General features: G+C 48.7%; 8 non-coding genes across 8 annotated transcripts; all 8 read right to left on the reverse strand.

Annotated features, from left to right (window-relative positions):
- Positions 1 to 2,169: 2,169 nt before the first annotated feature.
- On the reverse strand, positions 2,170 to 2,242 carry TRNAV-CAC (transfer RNA valine (anticodon CAC)). The gene has a single exon. It is a non-coding gene; the product is annotated as a tRNA-Val (tRNA).
- A 388-nt stretch (positions 2,243 to 2,630) lies between these two features.
- On the reverse strand, positions 2,631 to 2,702 carry TRNAP-AGG (transfer RNA proline (anticodon AGG)). Its single transcript has one exon. It is a non-coding gene; the product is annotated as a tRNA-Pro (tRNA).
- Positions 2,703 to 5,324: 2,622 nt separating this feature from the next.
- On the reverse strand, positions 5,325 to 5,436 carry TRNAL-CAA (transfer RNA leucine (anticodon CAA)). Its single transcript has 2 exons — positions 5,399 to 5,436; positions 5,325 to 5,370 (listed from the first exon to the last, which is right to left on the reverse strand). It is a non-coding gene; the product is annotated as a tRNA-Leu (tRNA).
- A 307-nt stretch (positions 5,437 to 5,743) lies between these two features.
- Positions 5,744 to 5,816, reverse strand: TRNAV-CAC (transfer RNA valine (anticodon CAC)). Its single transcript has one exon. It is a non-coding gene; the product is annotated as a tRNA-Val (tRNA).
- Positions 5,817 to 8,898: 3,082 nt separating this feature from the next.
- On the reverse strand, positions 8,899 to 9,010 carry TRNAL-CAA (transfer RNA leucine (anticodon CAA)). Its single transcript has 2 exons — positions 8,973 to 9,010; positions 8,899 to 8,944 (listed from the first exon to the last, which is right to left on the reverse strand). It is a non-coding gene; the product is annotated as a tRNA-Leu (tRNA).
- Positions 9,011 to 9,317: 307 nt separating this feature from the next.
- Positions 9,318 to 9,390, reverse strand: TRNAV-CAC (transfer RNA valine (anticodon CAC)). Its single transcript has one exon. It is a non-coding gene; the product is annotated as a tRNA-Val (tRNA).
- A 6,654-nt stretch (positions 9,391 to 16,044) lies between these two features.
- On the reverse strand, positions 16,045 to 16,156 carry TRNAL-CAA (transfer RNA leucine (anticodon CAA)). Its single transcript has 2 exons — positions 16,119 to 16,156; positions 16,045 to 16,090 (listed from the first exon to the last, which is right to left on the reverse strand). It is a non-coding gene; the product is annotated as a tRNA-Leu (tRNA).
- A 307-nt stretch (positions 16,157 to 16,463) lies between these two features.
- TRNAV-CAC (transfer RNA valine (anticodon CAC)) lies at positions 16,464 to 16,536 on the reverse strand. The gene has a single exon. It is a non-coding gene; the product is annotated as a tRNA-Val (tRNA).
- Between the last annotated feature and the right edge of the window lie 3,005 nt (positions 16,537 to 19,541).

The following is a 19,541-nucleotide window of genomic DNA, read 5'->3' on the forward strand; positions in this document are numbered from 1 at the left end:
GAAAGCTATTTTCGCTCTCGTACCTTCCTTCCTTGGCTGGTTTGAATGCTGTAGGCTCAGGCTTCATTGCAAAGGTCAAACAGTGAGCAACTGACTGCCGTAAGCTGGCGCAACTCCTCTTGGTGAGCTGTGACAGATGCCCCAGGAGCGTAGTACCTCACGATGGTGAGGGATAGACACAGTCTCTTTTATCTCAGCTTGCCTGTCAGGTGAGGCAGGAAATGCAAATACTGTGAAAAAGCCCAGCGACTCGAACCAGGGACCTTTCGCATGTGAGGTGCGCATGATAACCACTACACTAGACAAACAGACACACTTGCCGGCTTGCTTCATGTGGCTATGCATTGTACTGGAACCACCACACTATGGAAACAGACACACCTGCTTGCTTTATGTGGCTATGCATTGGACTGGGATGCAAGGATGAGGGCCAATGTTCATGACGCTCAAAGCTGAGCCTTCCGGAACACGATCTCTTCCCTTGGAAGAAAGGAACTGGGATCACTTTCATTCCAAGAGGTGATTTCAGAACTGGACCCGAAATTACCATGGAGAAGCACTGTGCATTTAATGTTCCTACGAGCACTGCTGCTCCAGCACAGAAAAGCAGTTGCAAATAAATCTTGCATACCTTCATGATGCTGAACCGTCTCAACGCCAGTATAAAGCATGTATTGAATTGCAACATGACATCTTACAAGAGTGAAAAGCATAAATACTCCTGTTTAAAACACAGACTGAACCTATAAAGGTAGGGGTTTGTCTGGGATTTGAACCGAGGTCCTCTCACACCCGAAGCGAGAATCATACCCCTATACCAACTAGACTGCCGCTGCATAGTCATTTGAAACATCTTCTGAAGCGTCTTTCCGAAAAGCAGGGTCATTTGGAGGCTCTCTCTCTCTAAGCGTGCCATAGCAATTGATGTTTTCTGTCAAGGATTTTTTGTTTGTCTCTAGCAAGGCAAGAGGTAGTCAAAATGCCCTGTGCCAGTGAGCTGAACTAGGGCACTGATGTGAAAAGCAGACCCTTTCTGGTAGTTGTAACCCGCTGCAAGTCATGGACCCTTGCACCTTAGACTTCCCAACCAGAAGCACTGAAGGGCCTGCTAGCTCTTGAGCCAGAGGAGCATGCCTCTTGGATTCAAGCACACTTGCTCGATCAGCGCTCGATCAGGCGAGATTTATATTAGTGGCTCATAGGCCTGAAACACTCACCTGGGAGACGCAGGGTGGCTGATTTCCCGGAATGGCCCTTGATGGGGAAATCACCTCCTTTCCCCCGCCTCATTTCAGAATTGTGTGCTAGTCGCAAGACAGTGTTCAGGGGTTCATGGGTACTGCCTACTCCCAGCTGCCTCTCTGTCTTCTTCATGTAAATTGCAAGTCACGAGGAGGCACCATTGCCAATATGCTCCGCCCACCTAACCAAGAAACCTAGTTTGAGCTTGTCTGCCTGTGTTGTTGCAGGGGCAGTGTCTTCTTTGCCCAAAAGGTGGTAGGAGAGCCTCACTTCAAACGATAGAATCAACTGCTTAAGTAGAAACCAGCATGGTAGTTACTGTCTAAAAGTGCAGCTCTAACAGAAGGTGTGCCTGAGACGCCCCTTCCAGTAATACACAGAATTTTGATTGAGGGCCCAGCCGATGGGTTGGTGGATTTCTCCTCACATGCCACAGCAGCTTCCAAAGATAGTGGTGTGAGGAGCTGGCTCTGCAAGCAGAGCAAGATTTAAGGGAAGAAAATACACCTGTCAGAAGTGGGATTTGAACCCACGCCTCCATGAAGAGACCAGAAGGCTCAGCTTCACTGAAGATCAAGCTCTCTTGAGTCTGGCACCTTAGACCACTCGGCAATCCTGACAGCCAAAACAGTGTGCAGGTCGGACTCTTCAGTCTGCACTTGTTGATTTTGCCGCTTGCAATGTTCCTATCAAAGTCACAGCTTTAAAGGCCCCACAATATAACATGGCCAAGAAAAAAAAAAAAAAACAGAACAAGAAACAATGCACATGCACGACCACCGAGGGATGCAGATAACTTTTTAGCGTCCTGCAATAGTAAAGCACGTTTTACACAGGTCACAAGTTTTTAAAGGTCATTTCTGTCTAAGTGTGCATTGAGAGAGACTGAGGTTTTAGGGAGCAAACACAAAAGCTGCTGCTGCCAAGTGTTTCTGCCCGGTCTCGAACCGGGGACCTTTCGCGTGTGAGGCAAACGTGATAACCACTACACTACAGAAACAAGCTTGCTGGTTTGACTGAAGGAGCACAGTTCCCCTCATATGTTTGCACGATTTCCTCTATACTTTATCAGCAGTTGCTCGGAATGCGAGGGGTAAGTGTGAAAATTGCAGCGGTGTCAGCCAGCATGCATACACTCAGACGTCCTGAAAAATCCCACAGCTGCGGGCAGAGACAGACAAATATCTGATGCCTAAATGCCAGGAAGGAGAGCCTGTGAAATCATCACACAGGGCGCACTGAGAGCAAGCAGGAAGGAAGCCAAGGCATTGTAATCCATTTTTCGCCTGAGGCAAAAAATATGTTTTGCGCAACAATGCTTCGAGTGGAATGAGAAATGTTGAGGGGTTGTGTATTTTGAGCAGGATTTGATTGTTTTCCGCTAAAATGGGCTCGTCCGGGATTTGAACCCGGGACCTCTCGCACCCTAAGCGAGAATCATACCCCTAGACCAACGAGCCTGGGCACAGAAACGCAACGGCTCCGACCCTGCTCGGAGGGTTGGTGACAGAGAGTGGGAGACTACATCCCAAAGCAAGAAACTGCACATGGTGCTCTCTTCTGCAGTACGACTAGAGTCATTTGCATGGTCTTCATCGAACATGACATAAAAAGCCTCTATCCTTTAGACATTTTGGCCCAGATTTACAAGAAAATGACTAAGCGCGACGCTGTGCCAAATTTGCAAGCCCCACGCGCCGTCATTTTCAAAATGCAGGGAAGCGCCGTATTTAGTAGAATACAGCGCACCCCTGTGCTTCCCCCTGCGCCAGCTCTAAATTAGCTGCTGAGCGCCAACGCAGCCGTTCTTGCACCATGGTACAAGGATGACTGCGTTGAGGGGGAAATTGTTTTTGTGCAGGAAGGGACACCTTCCTGCCCAAAAAAAAAATCTTCAATGGTGATTTGCTCTTACTTCTATGTGTGCTGCAAAATTGCATCACACATAGAAAGAGCAAAAACAAGGAGAAATGAAAACATTTCTCCTCAGTGTGCCACTCTAACGACACCCCTGGGATGGCGTTGGATTTTGGCGCTGACGCAGATTTACGCCAACTCCTAAATCTGGAGCAGCATCAAAATGCTATGGTGTTGCTGTGGCACACTCCCAACAACACCCATTGCACGCCCCTTCCAGGGAACGCGCTGCGTGCTAAGGGGCCGTATTTACAAGGTGGTGTTAAGCCACAAAAAGTGGCTGAACGCCATCTTGTAAATACCGCGCAGTGCATAGTGCCACCGGGGCGTCACTAAAAGTGATGCTCCGGTGGCGATAGGGCCTTGTAAGTCTGGCACTTTATTTGCTCAAGGTGTGTGTTCTTGGTGAGGGCAGGAAAGCTATTTTCGCTCTCGTACCTTCCTTCCTTGGCTGGCTTGAATGCTGTAGGCTCAGGCTTCATTGCAAAGGTCAAACAGTGAGCAACTGACTGCCGTAAGCTGGCGCAACTCCTCTTGGTGAGCTGTGACAGATGCCCCAGGAGCGTAGTACCTCACGATGGTGAGGGATAGACACAGTCTCTTTTATCTCAGCTTGCCTGTCAGGTGAGGCAGGAAATGCAAATACTGTGAAAAAGCCCAGCGACTCGAACCAGGGACCTTTCGCATGTGAGGTGCGCATGATAACCACTACACTACACAAACAGACACACTTGCCGGCTTGCTTCATGTGGCTATGCATTGTACTGGAACCACCACACTATGGAAACAGACACACCTGCTTGCTTTATGTGGCTATGCATTGGACTGGGATGCAAGGATGAGGGCCAATGTTCATGACGCTCAAAGCTGAGCCTTCCGGAACACGATCTCTTCCCTTGGAAGAAAGGAACTGGGATCACTTTCATTCCAAGAGGTGATTTCAGAACTGGACCCGAAATTACCATGGAGAAGCACTGTGCATTTAATGTTCCTACGAGCACTGCTGCTCCAGCACAGAAAAGCAGTTGCAAAGAAATCTCGCATACCTTCATGATGCTGAACCGTCTCGACGCCAGTATAAAGCATGTATTGAATTGCAACATGACATCTTACAAGAGTGAAAAGCATAAATACTCCTGTTTAAAATACAGACTGAACCTATAAAGGTAGGGGTTTGTCTGGGATTTGAACCGAGGTCCTCTCACACCCGAAGCGAGAATCATACCCCTATACCAACTAGACTGCCGCTGCATAGTCATTTGAAACATCTTCTGAAGCGTCTTTCCGAAAAGCAGGGCCATTTGGAGGCTCTCTCTCTCTAAGCGTGCCATAGCAATTGATGTTTTCTGTCAAGGATTTTTTGTTTGTCTCTAGCAAGGCAAGAGATAGTCAAAATGCCTTGTGCCAGTGAGCTGAACTAGGGCACTGATGTGAAAAGCAGACCCTTTCTGGTAGTTGTAACCCGCTGCAAGTCATGGACCCTTGCACCTTAGACTTCCCAACCAGAAGCACTGAAGGGCCTGCTAGCTCTTGAGCCAGAGGAGCATGCCTCTTGGATTCAAGCACACTTGCTCGATCAGCGCTCGATCAGGCGAGATTTATATTAGTGGCTCATAGGCCTGAAACACTCACCTGGGAGACGCAGGGTGGCTGATTTCCCGGAATGGCCCTTGATGGGGAAATCACCTCCTTTCCCCCGCCTCATTTCAGAATTGTGTGCTAGTCGCAAGACAGTGTTCAGGGGTTCATGGGTACTGCCTACTCCCAGCTGCCTCTCTGTCTTCTTCATGTAAATTGCAAGTCACGAGGAGGCACCATTGCCAATATGCTCCGCCCACCTACCCAAGAAACCTAGTTTGAGCTTGTCTGCCTGTGTTGTTGCAGGGGCAGTGTCTTCTTTGCCCAAAAGGTGGCAGGAGAGCCTCACTTCAAACGATAGAATCAACTGCTTAAGTAGAAACCAGCATGGTAGTTACTGTCATAAAGTGCAGCTCTAACAGAAGGTGTGCCTGAGACGCCCCTTCCAGTAATACACAGAATTTTGATTAAGGGCCGAGCCGATGGGTTGGTGGATTTCTCCTCACATGCCACAGCAGCTTCCACAGATAGTGGTGTGAGGAGCTGGCTCTGCAAGCAGAGCAAGATTTAAGGGAAGAAAATACACCTGTCAGAAGTGGGATTTGAACCCACGCCTCCATGAAGAGACCAGAAGGCTCAGCTTCACTGAAGATCAAGCTCTCTTGAGTCTGGCGCCTTAGACCACTCGGCCATCCTGACAGCCAAAACAGTGTGCAGGTCGGACTCTTCAGTCTGCACTTGTTGATTTTGCCGCTTGCAATGTTCCCATCAAAGTCACAGCTTTAAAGGCCCCACAATATAACATGGCCAAGAAAAAAAAAAAAAAACAGAACAAGAAACAATGCACATGCACGACCACCAAGGGATGCAGATAACTTTTTAGCGTCCTGCAATAGTAAAGCACGTTTTACACAGGTCACAAGTTTTTAAAGGTCATTTCTGTCTAAGTGTGCATTGAGAGAGACTGAGGTTTTAGGGAGCAAACACAAAAGCTACTGCTGCCAAGTGTTTCTGCCCGGTCTCGAACCAGGGACCTTTCACGTGTGAGGCGAACGTGATAACCACTACACTACAGAAACAAGCTTGCTGGTTTGACTGAAGGAGCACAGTTCCCCTCATATGTTTGCACGATTTCCTCTATACTTTATCAGCAGTTGCTCGGAATGCGAGGGGTAAGTGTGAAAATTGCAGCGGTGTCAGCCAGCATGCATACACTCAGACGTCCTGAAAAATCCCACAGCTGCGGGCAGAGACAGACAAATATCTGATGCCTAAATGCCAGGAAGGAGAGCCTGTGAAATCATCACACAGGGCGCACTGAGAGCAAGCAGGAAGGAAGCCAAGGCATTGTAATCCATTTTTCGCCTGAGGCAAAAAATATGTTTTGCGCAACAATGCTTCGAGTGGAATGAGAAATGTTGAGGGGCTGTGTATTTTGAGCAGGATTTGATTGTTTTCCGCTAAAATGGGCTCGTCCGGGATTTGAACCCGGGACCTCTCGCACCCTCAGCGAGAATCATACCCCTAGACCAACGAGCCTGGGGACAGAAACGCAACGGCTCCGACCCTGCTCGGAGGGTTGGTGACAGAGAGTGGGAGACTACATCCCAAAGCAAGAAACTGCACATGGTGCTCTCTTCTGCAGTACGACTAGAGTCATTTGCATGGTCTTCATCGAACATGACATAAAAAGCCTCTATCCTTTAGACATTTTGGCCCAGATTTACAAGAAAATGACTAAGCGCGACGCTGTGCCAAATTTGCAAGCCCCACGCGCCGTCATTTTCAAAATGCAGGGAAGCGCCGTATTTAGTAGAATACAGCGCACCCCTGTGCTTCCCCCTGCGCCAGCTCTAAATTAGCTGCTGAGCGCCAACGCAGCCGTTCTTGCACCATGGTACAAGGATGACTGCGTTGAGGGGGAAATTGTTTTTGTGCAGGAAGGGACACCTTCCTGCCCAAAAAAAAAATCTTCAATGGTGATTTGCTCTTACTTCTATGTGTGCTGCAGAATTGCATCACACATAGAAAGAGCAAAAACAAGGAGAAATGAAAACATTTCTCCTCAGTGTGCCACTCTAACGACACCCCTGGGATGGCGTTGGATTTTGGCGCTGACGCAGATTTACGCCAACTCCTAAATCTGGAGCAGCATCAAAATGCTATGGTGTTGCTGTGGCACACTCCCAACAACACCCATTGCACGCCCCTTCCAGGGAACGCGCTGCGTGCTAAGGGGCCGTATTTACAAGGTGGTGTTAAGCCACAAAAAGTGGCTGAACGCCATCTTGTAAATACCGCGCAGTGCATAGTGCCACCGGGGCGTCACTAAAAGTGATGCTCCGGTGGCGATAGGGCCTTGTAAGTCTGGCACTTTATTTGCTCAAGGTGTGTGTTCTTGGTGAGGGCAGGAAAGCTATTTTCGCTCTCGTACCTTCCTTCCTTGGCTGGTTTGAATGCTGTAGGCTCAGGCTTCATTGCAAAGGTCAAACACTGAGCAACTGACTGCCGTAAGCTGGCGCAACTCCTCTTGGTGAGCTGTGACAGATGCCCCAGGAGCGTAGTACCTCACGATGGTGAGGGATAGACACAGTCTCTTTTATCTCAGCTTGCCTGTCAGGTGAGGCAGGAAATGCAAATACTGTGAAAAAGCCCAGCGACTCGAACCAGGGACCTTTCGCATGTGAGGTGCGCATGATAACCACTACACTAGACAAACAGACACACTTGCCGGCTTGCTTCATGTGGCTATGCATTGTACTGGAACCACCACACTATGGAAACAGACACACCTGCTTGCTTTATGTGGCTATGCATTGGACTGGGATGCAAGGATGAGGGCCAATGTTCATGACGCTCAAAGCTGAGCCTTCCGGAACACGATCTCTTCCCTTGGAAGAAAGGAACTGGGATCACTTTCATTCCAAGAGGTGATTTCAGAACTGGACCCGAAATTACCATGGAGAAGCACTGTGCATTTAATGTTCCTACGAGCACTGCTGCTCCAGCACAGAAAAGCAGTTGCAAAGAAATCTCGCATACCTTCATGATGCTGAACCGTCTCAACGCCAGTATAAAGCATGTATTGAATTGCAACATGACATCTTACAAGAGTGAAAAGCATAAATACTCCTGTTTAAAACACAGACTGAACCTATAAAGGTAGGGGTTTGTCTGGGATTTGAACCGAGGTCCTCTCACACCCGAAGCGAGAATCATACCCCTATACCAACTAGACTGCCGCTGCATAGTCATTTGAAACATCTTCTGAAGCGTCTTTCCGAAAAGCAGGGCCATTTGGAGGCTCTCTCTCTCTAAGCGTGCCATAGCAATTGATGTTTTCTGTCAAGGATTTTTTGTTTGTCTCTAGCAAGGCAAGAGGTAGTCAAAATGCCCTGTGCCAGTGAGCTGAACTAGGGCACTGATGTGAAAAGCAGACCCTTTCTGGTAGTTGTAACCCGCTGCAAGTCATGGACCCTTGCACCTTAGACTTCCCAACCAGAAGCACTGAAGGGCCTGCTAGCTCTTGAGCCAGAGGAGCATGCCTCTTGGATTCAAGCACACTTGCTCGATCAGAGCTCGATCAGGCGAGATTTATATTAGTGGCTCATAGGCCTGAAACACTCACCTGGGAGACGCAGGGTGGCTGATTTCCCGGAATGGCCCTTGATGGGGAAATCACCTCCTTTCCCCCGCCTCATTTCAGAATTGTGTGCTAGTCGCAAGACAGTGTTCAGGGGTTCATGGGTACTGCCTACTCCCAGCTGCCTCTCTGTCTTCTTCATGTAAATTGCAAGTCACGAGGAGGCACCATTGCCAATATGCTCCGCCCACCTAACCAAGAAACCTAGTTTGAGCTTGTCTGCCTGTGTTGTTGCAGGGGCAGTGTCTTCTTTGCCCAAAAGGTGGCAGGAGAGCCTCACTTCAAACGATAGAATCAACTGCTTAAGTAGAAACCAGCATGGTAGTTACTGTCTAAAAGTGCAGCTCTAACAGAAGGTGTGCCTGAGACGCCCCTTACAGTAATACACAGAATTTTGATTGAGGGCCCAGCCGATGGGTTGGTGGATTTCTCCTCACATGCCACAGCAGCTTCCAAAGATAGTGGTGTGAGGAGCTGGCTCTGCAAGCAGAGCAAGATTTAAGGGAAGAAAATACACCTGTCAGAAGTGGGATTTGAACCCACGCCTCCATGAAGAGACCAGAAGGCTCAGCTTCACTGAAGATCAAGCTCTCTTGAGTCTGGCGCCTTAGACCACTCGGCCATCCTGACAGCGAAAACAGTGTGCAGGTCGGACTCTTCAGTCTGCACTTGTTGATTTTGCCACTTGCAATGTTCCTATCAAAGTCACAGCTTTAAAGGCCCCACAATATAACATGGCCAAGAAAAAAAAAAAAAAACAGAACAAGAAACAATGCACATGCACGACCACCGAGGGATGCAGATAACTTTTTAGCGTCCTGCAATAGTAAAGCACGTTTTACACAGGTCACAAGTTTTTAAAGGTCATTTCTGTCTAAGTGTGCATTGAGAGAGACTGAGGTTTTAGGGAGCAAACACAAAAGCTGCTGCTGCCAAGTGTTTCTGCCCGGTCTCGAACCGGGGACCTTTCGCGTGTGAGGCTAACGTGATAACCACTACACTACAGAAACAAGCTTGCTGGTTTGACTGAAGGAGCACAGTTCCCCTCATATGTTTGCACGATTTCCTCTATACTTTATCAGCAGTTGCTCGGAATGCGAGGGGTAAGTGTGAAAATTGCAGCGGTGTCAGCCAGCATGCATACACTCAGACGTCCTGAAAAATCCCACAGCTGCGGGCAGAGACAGACAAATATCTGATGCCTAAATGCCAGGAAGGAGAGCCTGTGAAATCATCACACAGGGCGCACTGAGAGCAAGCAGGAAGGAAGCCAAGGCATTGTAATCCATTTTTCGCCTGAGGCAAAAAATATGTTTTGCGCAACAATGCTTCGAGTGGAATGAGAAATGTTGAGGGGTTGTGTATTTTGAGCAGGATTTGATTGTTTTCCGCTAAAATGGGCTCGTCTGGGATTTGAACCAGGGACCTCTCGCACCCTAAGCGAGAATCATACCCCTAGACCAACGAGCCTGGGCACAGAAATGCAACGGCTCCGACCCTGCTCGGAGGGTTGGTGACAGAGAGTGGGAGACTACATCCCAAAGCAAGAAACTGCACATGGTGCTCTCTTCTGCAGTACGACTAGAGTCATTTGCATGGTCTTCATCGAACATGACATAAAAAGCCTCTATCCTTTAGACATTTTGGCCCAGATTTACAAGAAAATAACTAAGCGCGACGCTGTGCCAAATTTGCAAGCCCCACGCGCCGTCATTTTCAAAATGCAGGGAAGCGCCGTATTTAGTAGAATACAGCGCACCCCTATGCTTCCCCCTGCGCCAGCTCTAAATTAGCTGCTGAGCGCCAACGCAGCCGTTCTTGCACCATGGTACAAGGATGACTGCGTTGAGGGGGAAATTGTTTTTGTGCAGGAAGGGACACCTTCCTGCCCAAAAAAAAAAATCTTCAATGGTGATTTGCTCTTACTTCTATGTGTGCTGCAGAATGCATCACACATAGAAAGAGCAAAAACAAGGAGAAATGAAAACATTTCTCCTCAGTGTGCCACTCTAACGACACCCCTGGGATGGCGTTGGATTTTGGCGCTGATGCAGATTTACGCCAACTCCTAAATCTGGAGCAGCATCCAAATGCTATGGTGTTGCTGTGGCACACTCCCAACAACACCCATTGCACGCCCCTTCCAGGGAACGCGCTGCGTACTAAGGGGCCGTATTTACAAGGTGGTGTTAAGCCACAAAAAGTGGCTGAACGCCATCTTGTAAATACCGCGCAGTGCATAGTGCCACCGGGGCGTCACTAAAAGTGATGCTCCGGTGGCGATAGGGCCTTGTAAGTCTGGCACTTTATTTGCTCAAGGTGTGTGTTCTTGGTGAGGGCAGGAAAGCTATTTTCGCTCTCGTACCTTCCTTCCTTGGCTGGTTTGAATGCTGTAGGCTCAGGCTTCATTGCAAAGGTCAAACAGTGAGCAACTGACTGCCGTAAGCTGGCGCAACTCCTCTTGGTGAGCTGTGACAGATGCCCCAGGAGCGTAGTACCTCACGATGGTGAGGGATAGACACAGTCTCTTTTATCTCAGCTTGCCTGTCAGGTGAGGCAGGAAATGCAAATACTGTGAAAAAGCCCAGCGACTCGAACCAGGGACCTTTCGCATGTGAGGTGCGCATGATAACCACTACACTAGACAAACAGACACACTTGCCGGCTTGCTTCATGTGGCTATGCATTGTACTGGAACCACCACACTATGGAAACAGACACACCTGCTTGCTTTATGTGGCTATGCATTGGACTGGGATGCAAGGATGAGGGCCAATGTTCATGACGCTCAAAGCTGAGCCTTCCGGAACACGATCTCTTCCCTTGGAAGAAAGGAACTGGGATCACTTTCATTCCAAGAGGTGATTTCAGAACTGGACCCGAAATTACCATGGAGAAGCACTGTGCATTTAATGTTCCTACGAGCACTGCTGCTCCAGCACAGAAAAGCAGTTGCAAAGAAATCTCGCATACCTTCATGATGCTGAACCGTCTCGACGCCAGTATAAAGCATGTATTGAATTGCAACATGACATCTTACAAGAGTGAAAAGCATAAATACTCCTGTTTAAAATACAGACTGAACCTATAAAGGTAGGGGTTTGTCTGGGATTTGAACCGAGGTCCTCTCACACCCGAAGCGAGAATCATACCCCTATACCAACTAGACTGCCGCTGCATAGTCATTTGAAACATCTTCTGAAGCGTCTTTCCGAAAAGCAGGGCCATTTGGAGGCTCTCTCTCTCTAAGCGTGCCATAGCAATTGATGTTTTCTGTCAAGGATTTTTTGTTTGTCTCTAGCAAGGCAAGAGGTAGTCAAAATGCCTTGTGCCAGTGAGCTGAACTAGGGCACTGATGTGAAAAGCAGACCCTTTCTGGTAGTTGTAACCCGCTGCAAGTCATGGACCCTTGCACCTTAGACTTCCCAACCAGAAGCACTGAAGGGCCTGCTAGCTCTTGAGCCAGAGGAGCATGCCTCTTGGATTCAAGCACACTTGCTCGATCAGCGCTCGATCAGGCGAGATTTATATTAGTGGCTCATAGGCCTGAAACACTCACCTGGGAGACGCAGGGTGGCTGATTTCCCGGAATGGCCCTTGATGGGGAAATCACCTCCTTTCCCCCGCCTCATTTCAGAATTGTGTGCTAGTCGCAAGACAGTGTTCAGGGGTTCATGGGTACTGCCTACTCCCAGCTGCCTCTCTGTCTTCTTCATGTAAATTGCAAGTCACGAGGAGGCACCATTGCCAATATGCTCCGCCCACCTAACCAAGAAACCTAGTTTGAGCTTGTCTGCCTGTGTTGTTGCAGGGGCAGTGTCTTCTTTGCCCAAAAGGTGGCAGGAGAGCCTCACTTCAAACGATAGAATCAACTGCTTAAGTAGAAACCAGCATGGTAGTTACTGTCTAAAAGTGCAGCTCTAACAGAAGGTGTGCCTGAGACGCCCCTTCCAGTAATACACAGAATTTTGATTGAGGGCCCAGCCGATGGGTTGGTGGATTTCTCCTCACATGCCACAGCAGCTTCCAAAGATAGTGGTGTGAGGAGCTGGCTCTGCAAGCAGAACAAGATTTAAGGGAAGAAAATACACCTGTCAAAAGTGGGATTTGAACCCACGCCTCCATGAAGAGACCAGAAGGCTCAGCTTCACTGAAGATCAAGCTCTCTTGAGTCTGGCGCCTTAGACCACTCGGCCATCCTGACAGCCAAAACAGTGTGCAGGTCGGACTCTTCAGTCTGCACTTGTTGATTTTGCCGCTTGCAATGTTCCTATCAAAGTCATAGCTTTAAAGGCCCCACAATATAACATGGCCAAGAAAAAAAAAAAAAACCAGAACAAGAAACAATGCACATGCACGACCACCGAGGGATGCAGATACCTTTTTAGCGTCCTGCAATAGTAAAGCACGTTTTACACAGGTCACAAGTTTTTACAGGTCATTTCTGTCTAAGTGTGCATTGAGAGAGACTGAGGTTTTAGGGAGCAAACACAAAGGCTGCCGCTGCCAAGTGTTTCTGCCCGGTCTCGAACCGGGGACTTTCGCGTGTGCGGCGAACGTGATAACCACTACACTACAGAAACAAGCTTGCTGGTTTGACTGAAGGAGCACAGTTCCCCTCATATGTTTGCACGATTTCCTCTATACTTTATCAGCAGTTGCTCGGAATGCGAGGGGTAAGTGTGAAAATTGCAGCGGTGTCAGCCAGCATGCATACACTCAGACGTCCTGAAAAATCCCACAGCTGCGGGCAGAGACAGACAAATATCTGATGCCTAAATGCCAGGAAGGAGAGCCTGTGAAATCATCACACAGGGCGCACTGAGAGCAAGCAGGAAGGAAGCCAAGGCATTGTAATCCATTTTTCGCCTGAGGCAAAAAATATGTTTTGCGCAACAATGCTTCGAGTGGAATGAGAAATGTTGAGGGGCTGTGTATTTTGAGCAGGATTTGATTGTTTTCCGCTAAAATGGGCTCGTCCGGGATTTGAACCCGGGACCTCTCGCACCCTCAGCGAGAATCATACCCCTAGACCAACGAGCCTGGGGACAGAAACGCAACGGCTCCGACCCTGCTCGGAGGGTTGGTGACAGAGAGTGGGAGACTACATCCCAAAGCAAGAAACTGCACATGGTGCTCTCTTCTGCAGTACGACTAGAGTCATTTGCATGGTCTTCATCGAACATGACATAAAAAGCCTCTATCCTTTAGACATTTTGGCCCAGATTTACAAGAAAATGACTAAGCGCGACGCTGTGCCAAATTTGCAAGCCCCACGCGCCGTCATTTTCAAAATGCAGGGAAGCGCCGTATTTAGTAGAATACAGCGCACCCCTATGCTTCCCCCTGCGCCAGCTCTAAATTAGCTGCTGAGCGCCAACGCAGCCGTTCTTGCACCATGGTACAAGGATGACTGCGTTGAGGGGGAAATTGTTTTTGTGCAGGAAGGGACACCTTCCTGCCCAAAAAAAAATCTTCAATGGTGATTTGCTCTTACTTCTATGTGTGCTGCAGAATTGCATCACACATAGAAAGAGCAAAAACAAGGAGAAATGAAAACATTTCTCCTCAGTGTGCCACTCTAACGACACCCCTGGGATGGCGTTGGATTTTGGCGCTGACGCAGATTTACGCCAACTCCTAAATCTGGAGCAGCATCAAAATGCTATGGTGTTGCTGTGGCACACTCCCAACAACACCCATTGCACGCCCCTTCCAGGGAACGCGCTGCGTGCTAAGGGGCCGTATTTACAAGGTGGTGTTAAGCCACAAAAAGTGGCTGAACGCCATCTTGTAAATACCGCGCAGTGCATAGTGCCACCGGGGCGTCACTAAAAGTGATGCTCCGGTGGCGATAGGGCCTTGTAAGTCTGGCACTTTATTTGCTCAAGGTGTGTGTTCTTGGTGAGGGCAGGAAAGCTATTTTCGCTCTCGTACCTTCCTTCCTTGGCTGGTTTGAATGCTGTAGGCTCAGGCTTCATTGCAAAGGTCAAACACTGAGCAACTGACTGCCGTAAGCTGGCGCAACTCCTCTTGGTGAGCTGTGACAGATGCCCCAGGAGCGTAGTACCTCACGATGGTGAGGGATAGACACAGTCTCTTTTATCTCAGCTTGCCTGTCAGGTGAGGCAGGAAATGCAAATACTGTGAAAAAGCCCAGCGACTCGAACCAGGGACCTTTCGCATGTGAGGTGCGCATGATAACCACTACACTAGACAAACAGACACACTTGCCGGCTTGCTTCATGTGGCTATGCATTGTACTGGAACCACCACACTATGGAAACAGACACACCTGCTTGCTTTATGTGGCTATGCATTGGACTGGGATGCAAGGATGAGGGCCAATGTTCATGACGCTCAAAGCTGAGCCTTCCGGAACACGATCTCTTCCCTTGGAAGAAAGGAACTGGGATCACTTTCATTCCAAGAGGTGATTTCAGAACTGGACCCGAAATTACCATGGAGAAGCACTGTGCATTTAATGTTCCTACGAGCACTGCTGCTCCAGCACAGAAAAGCAGTTGCAAAGAAATCTCGCATACCTTCATGATGCTGAACCGTCTCAACGCCAGTATAAAGCATGTATTGAATTGCAACATGACATCTTACAAGAGTGAAAAGCATAAATACTCCTGTTTAAAACACAGACTGAACCTATAAAGGTAGGGGTTTGTCTGGGATTTGAACCGAGGTCCTCTCACACCCGAAGCGAGAATCATACCCCTATACCAACTAGACTGCCGCTGCATAGTCATTTGAAACATCTTCTGAAGCGTCTTTCCGAAAAGCAGGGCCATTTGGAGGCTCTCTCTCTCTAAGCGTGCCATAGCAATTGATGTTTTCTGTCAAGGATTTTTTGTTTGTCTCTAGCAAGGCAAGAGGTAGTCAAAATGCCCTGTGCCAGTGAGCTGAACTAGGGCACTGATGTGAAAAGCAGACCCTTTCTGGTAGTTGTAACCCGCTGCAAGTCATGGACCCTTGCACCTTAGACTTCCCAACCAGAAGCACTGAAGGGCCTGCTAGCTCTTGAGCCAGAGGAGCATGCCTCTTGGATTCAAGCACACTTGCTCGATCAGAGCTCGATCAGGCGAGATTTATATTAGTGGCTCATAGGCCTGAAACACTCACCTGGGAGACGCAGGGTGGCTGATTTCCCGGAATGGCCCTTGATGGGGAAATCACCTCCTTTCCCCCGCCTCATTTCAGAATTGTGTGCTAGTCGCAAGACAGTGTTCAGGGGTTCATGGGTACTGCCTACTCCCAGCTGCCTCTCTGTCTTCTTCATGTAAATTGCAAGTCACGAGGAGGCACCATTGCCAATATGCTCCGCCCACCTAACCAAGAAACCTAGTTTGAGCTTGTCTGCCTGTGTTGTTGCAGGGGCAGTGTCTTCTTTGCCCAAAAGGTGGCAGGAGAGCCTCACTTCAAACGATAGAATCAACTGCTTAAGTAGAAACCAGCATGGTAGTTACTGTCTAAAAGTGCAGCTCTAACAGAAGGTGTGCCTGAGACGCCCCTTACAGTAATACACAGAATTTTGATTGAGGGCCCAGCCGATGGGTTGGTGGATTTCTCCTCACATGCCACAGCAGCTTCCAAAGATAGTGGTGTGAGGAGCTGGCTCTGCAAGCAGAGCAAGATTTAAGGGAAGAAAATACACCTGTCAGAAGTGGGATTTGAACCCACGCCTCCATGAAGAGACCAGAAGGCTCAGCTTCACTGAAGATCAAGCTCTCTTGAGTCTGGCGCCTTAGACCACTCGGCCATCCTGACAGCCAAAACAGTGTGCAGGTCGGACTCTTCAGTCTGCACTTGTTGATTTTGCCGCTTGCAATGTTCCTATCAAAGTCACAGCTTTAAAGGCCCCACAATATAACATGGCCAAGAAAAAAAAAAAAAAACAGAACAAGAAACAATGCACATGCACGACCACCGAGGGATGCAGATAACTTTTTAGCGTCCTGCAATAGTAAAGCACGTTTTACACAGGTCACAAGTTTTTAAAGGTCATTTCTGTCTAAGTGTGCATTGAGAGAGACTGAGGTTTTAGGGAGCAAACACAAAAGCTGCTGCTGCCAAGTGTTTCTGCCCGGTCTCGAACCGGGGACCTTTCGCGTGTGAGGCTAACGTGATAACCACTACACTACAGAAACAAGCTTGCTGGTTTGACTGAAGGAGCACAGTTCCCCTCATATGTTTGCACGATTTCCTCTATACTTTATCAGCAGTTGCTCGGAATGCGAGGGGTAAGTGTGAAAATTGCAGCGGTGTCAGCCAGCATGCATACACTCAGACGTCCTGAAAAATCCCACAGCTGCGGGCAGAGACAGACAAATATCTGATGCCTAAATGCCAGGAAGGAGAGCCTGTGAAATCATCACACAGGGCGCACTGAGAGCAAGCAGGAAGGAAGCCAAGGCATTGTAATCCATTTTTCGCCTGAGGCAAAAAATATGTTTTGCGCAACAATGCTTCGAGTGGAATGAGAAATGTTGAGGGGTTGTGTATTTTGAGCAGGATTTGATTGTTTTCCGCTAAAATGGGCTCGTCTGGGATTTGAACCAGGGACCTCTCGCACCCTAAGCGAGAATCATACCCCTAGACCAACGAGCCTGGGCACAGAAATGCAACGGCTCCGACCCTGCTCGGAGGGTTGGTGACAGAGAGTGGGAGACTACATCCCAAAGCAAGAAACTGCACATGGTGCTCTCTTCTGCAGTACGACTAGAGTCATTTGCATGGTCTTCATCGAACATGACATAAAAAGCCTCTATCCTTTAGACATTTTGGCCCAGATTTACAAGAAAATGACTAAGCGCGACGCTGTGCCAAATTTGCAAGCCCCACGCGCCGTCATTTTCAAAATGCAGGGAAGCGCCGTATTTAGTAGAATACAGCGCACCCCTATGCTTCCCCCTGCGCCAGCTCTAAATTAGCTGCTGAGCGCCAACGCAGCCGTTCTTGCACCATGGTACAAGGATGACTGCGTTGAGGGGGAAATTGTTTTTGTGCAGGAAGGGACACCTTCCTGCCCAAAAAAAAAAATCTTCAATGGTGATTTGCTCTTACTTCTATGTGTGCTGCAGAATGCATCACACATAGAAAGAGCAAAAACAAGGAGAAATGAAAACATTTCTCCTCAGTGTGCCACTCTAACGACACCCCTGGGATGGCGTTGGATTTTGGCGCTGATGCAGATTTACGCCAACTCCTAAATCTGGAGCAGCATCCAAATGCTATGGTGTTGCTGTGGCACACTCCCAACAACACCCATTGCACGCCCCTTCCAGGGAACGCGCTGCATACTAAGGGGCCGTATTTACAAGGTGGTGTTAAGCCACAAAAAGTGGCTGAACGCCATCTTGTAAATACCGCGCAGTGCATAGTGCCACCGGGGCGTCACTAAAAGTGATGCTCCGGTGGCGATAGGGCCTTGTAAGTCTGGCACTTTATTTGCTCAAGGTTTGTGTTCTTGGTGAGGGCAGGAAAGCTATTTTCGCTCTCGTACCTTCCTTCCTTGGCTGGTTTGAATGCTGTAGGCTCAGGCTTCATTGCAAAGGTCAAACAGTGAGCAACTGACTGCCGTAAGCTGGCGCAACTCCTCTTGGTGAGCTGTGACAGATGCCCCAGGAGCGTAGTACCTCACGATGTTGAGGGATAGACACAGTCTCTTTTATCTCAGCTTGCCTGTCAGGTGAGGCAGGAAATGCAAATACTGTGAAAAAGCCCAGCGACTCGAACCAGGGACCTTTCGCATGTGAGGTGCGCATGATAACCACTACACTAGACAAACAGACACACTTGCCGGCTTGCTTCATGTGGCTATGCATTGTACTGGAACCACCACACTATGGAAACAGACACACCTGCTTGCTTTATGTGGCTATGCATTGGACTGGGATGCAAGGATGAGGGCCAATGTTCATGACGCTCAAAGCTGAGCCTTCTGGAACACGATCTCTTCCCTTGGAAGAAAGGAACTGGGATCACTTTCATTCCAAGAGGTGATTTCAGAACTGGACCCGAAATTACCATGGAGAAGCACTGTGCATTTAATGTTCCTACGAGCACTGCTGCTCCAGCACAGAAAAGCAGTTGCAAAGAAATCTCGCATACCTTCATGATGCTGAACCGTCTCGACGCCAGTATAAAGCATGTATTGAATTGCAACATGACATCTTACAAGAGTGAAAAGCATAAATACTCCTGTTTAAAATACAGACTGAACCTATAAAGGTAGGGGTTTGTCTGGGATTTGAACCGAGGTCCTCTCACACCCGAAGCGAGAATCATACCCCTATACCAACTAGACTGCCGCTGCATAGTCATTTGAAACATCTTCTGAAGCGTCTTTCCGAAAAGCAGGGCCATTTGGAGGCTCTCTCTCTCTAAGCGTGCCATAGCAATTGATGTTTTCTGTCAAGGATTTTTTGTTTGTCTCTAGCAAGGCAAGAGGTAGTCAAAATGCCTTGTGCCAGTGAGCTGAACTAGGGCACTGATGTGAAAAGCAGACCCTTTCTGGTAGTTGTAACCCGCTGCAAGTCATGGACCCTTGCACCTTAGACTTCCCAACCAGAAGCACTGAAGGGCCTGCTAGCTCTTGAGCCAGAGGAGCATGCCTCTTGGATTCAAGCACACTTGCTCGATCAGCGCTCGATCAGGCGAGATTTATATTAGTGGCTCATAGGCCTGAAACACTCACCTGGGAGACGCAGGGTGGCTGATTTCCCGGAATGGCCCTTGATGGGGAAATCACCTCCTTTCCCCCGCCTCATTTCAGAATTGTGTGCTAGTCGCAAGACAGTGTTCAGGGGTTCATGGGTACTGCCTACTCCCAGCTGCCTCTCTGTCTTCTTCATGTAAATTGCAAGTCACGAGGAGGCACCATTGCCAATATGCTCCGCCCACCTAACCAAGAAACCTAGTTTGAGCTTGTCTGCCTGTGTTGTTGCAGGGGCAGTGTCTTCTTTGCCCAAAAGGTGGCAGGAGAGCCTCACTTCAAACGATAGAATCAACTGCTTAAGTAGAAACCAGCATGGTAGTTACTGTCTAAAAGTGCAGCTCTAACAGAAGGTGTGCCTGAGACGCCCCTTCCAGTAATACACAGAATTTTGATTGAGGGCCCAGCCGATGGGTTGGTGGATTTCTCCTCACATGC

This window comes from Pleurodeles waltl, unplaced genomic scaffold (assembly GCF_031143425.1).
Source record: "Pleurodeles waltl isolate 20211129_DDA unplaced genomic scaffold, aPleWal1.hap1.20221129 scaffold_72, whole genome shotgun sequence".
In the NCBI taxonomy this organism is placed as follows: Eukaryota; Metazoa; Chordata; class Amphibia; order Caudata; family Salamandridae; genus Pleurodeles; species Pleurodeles waltl.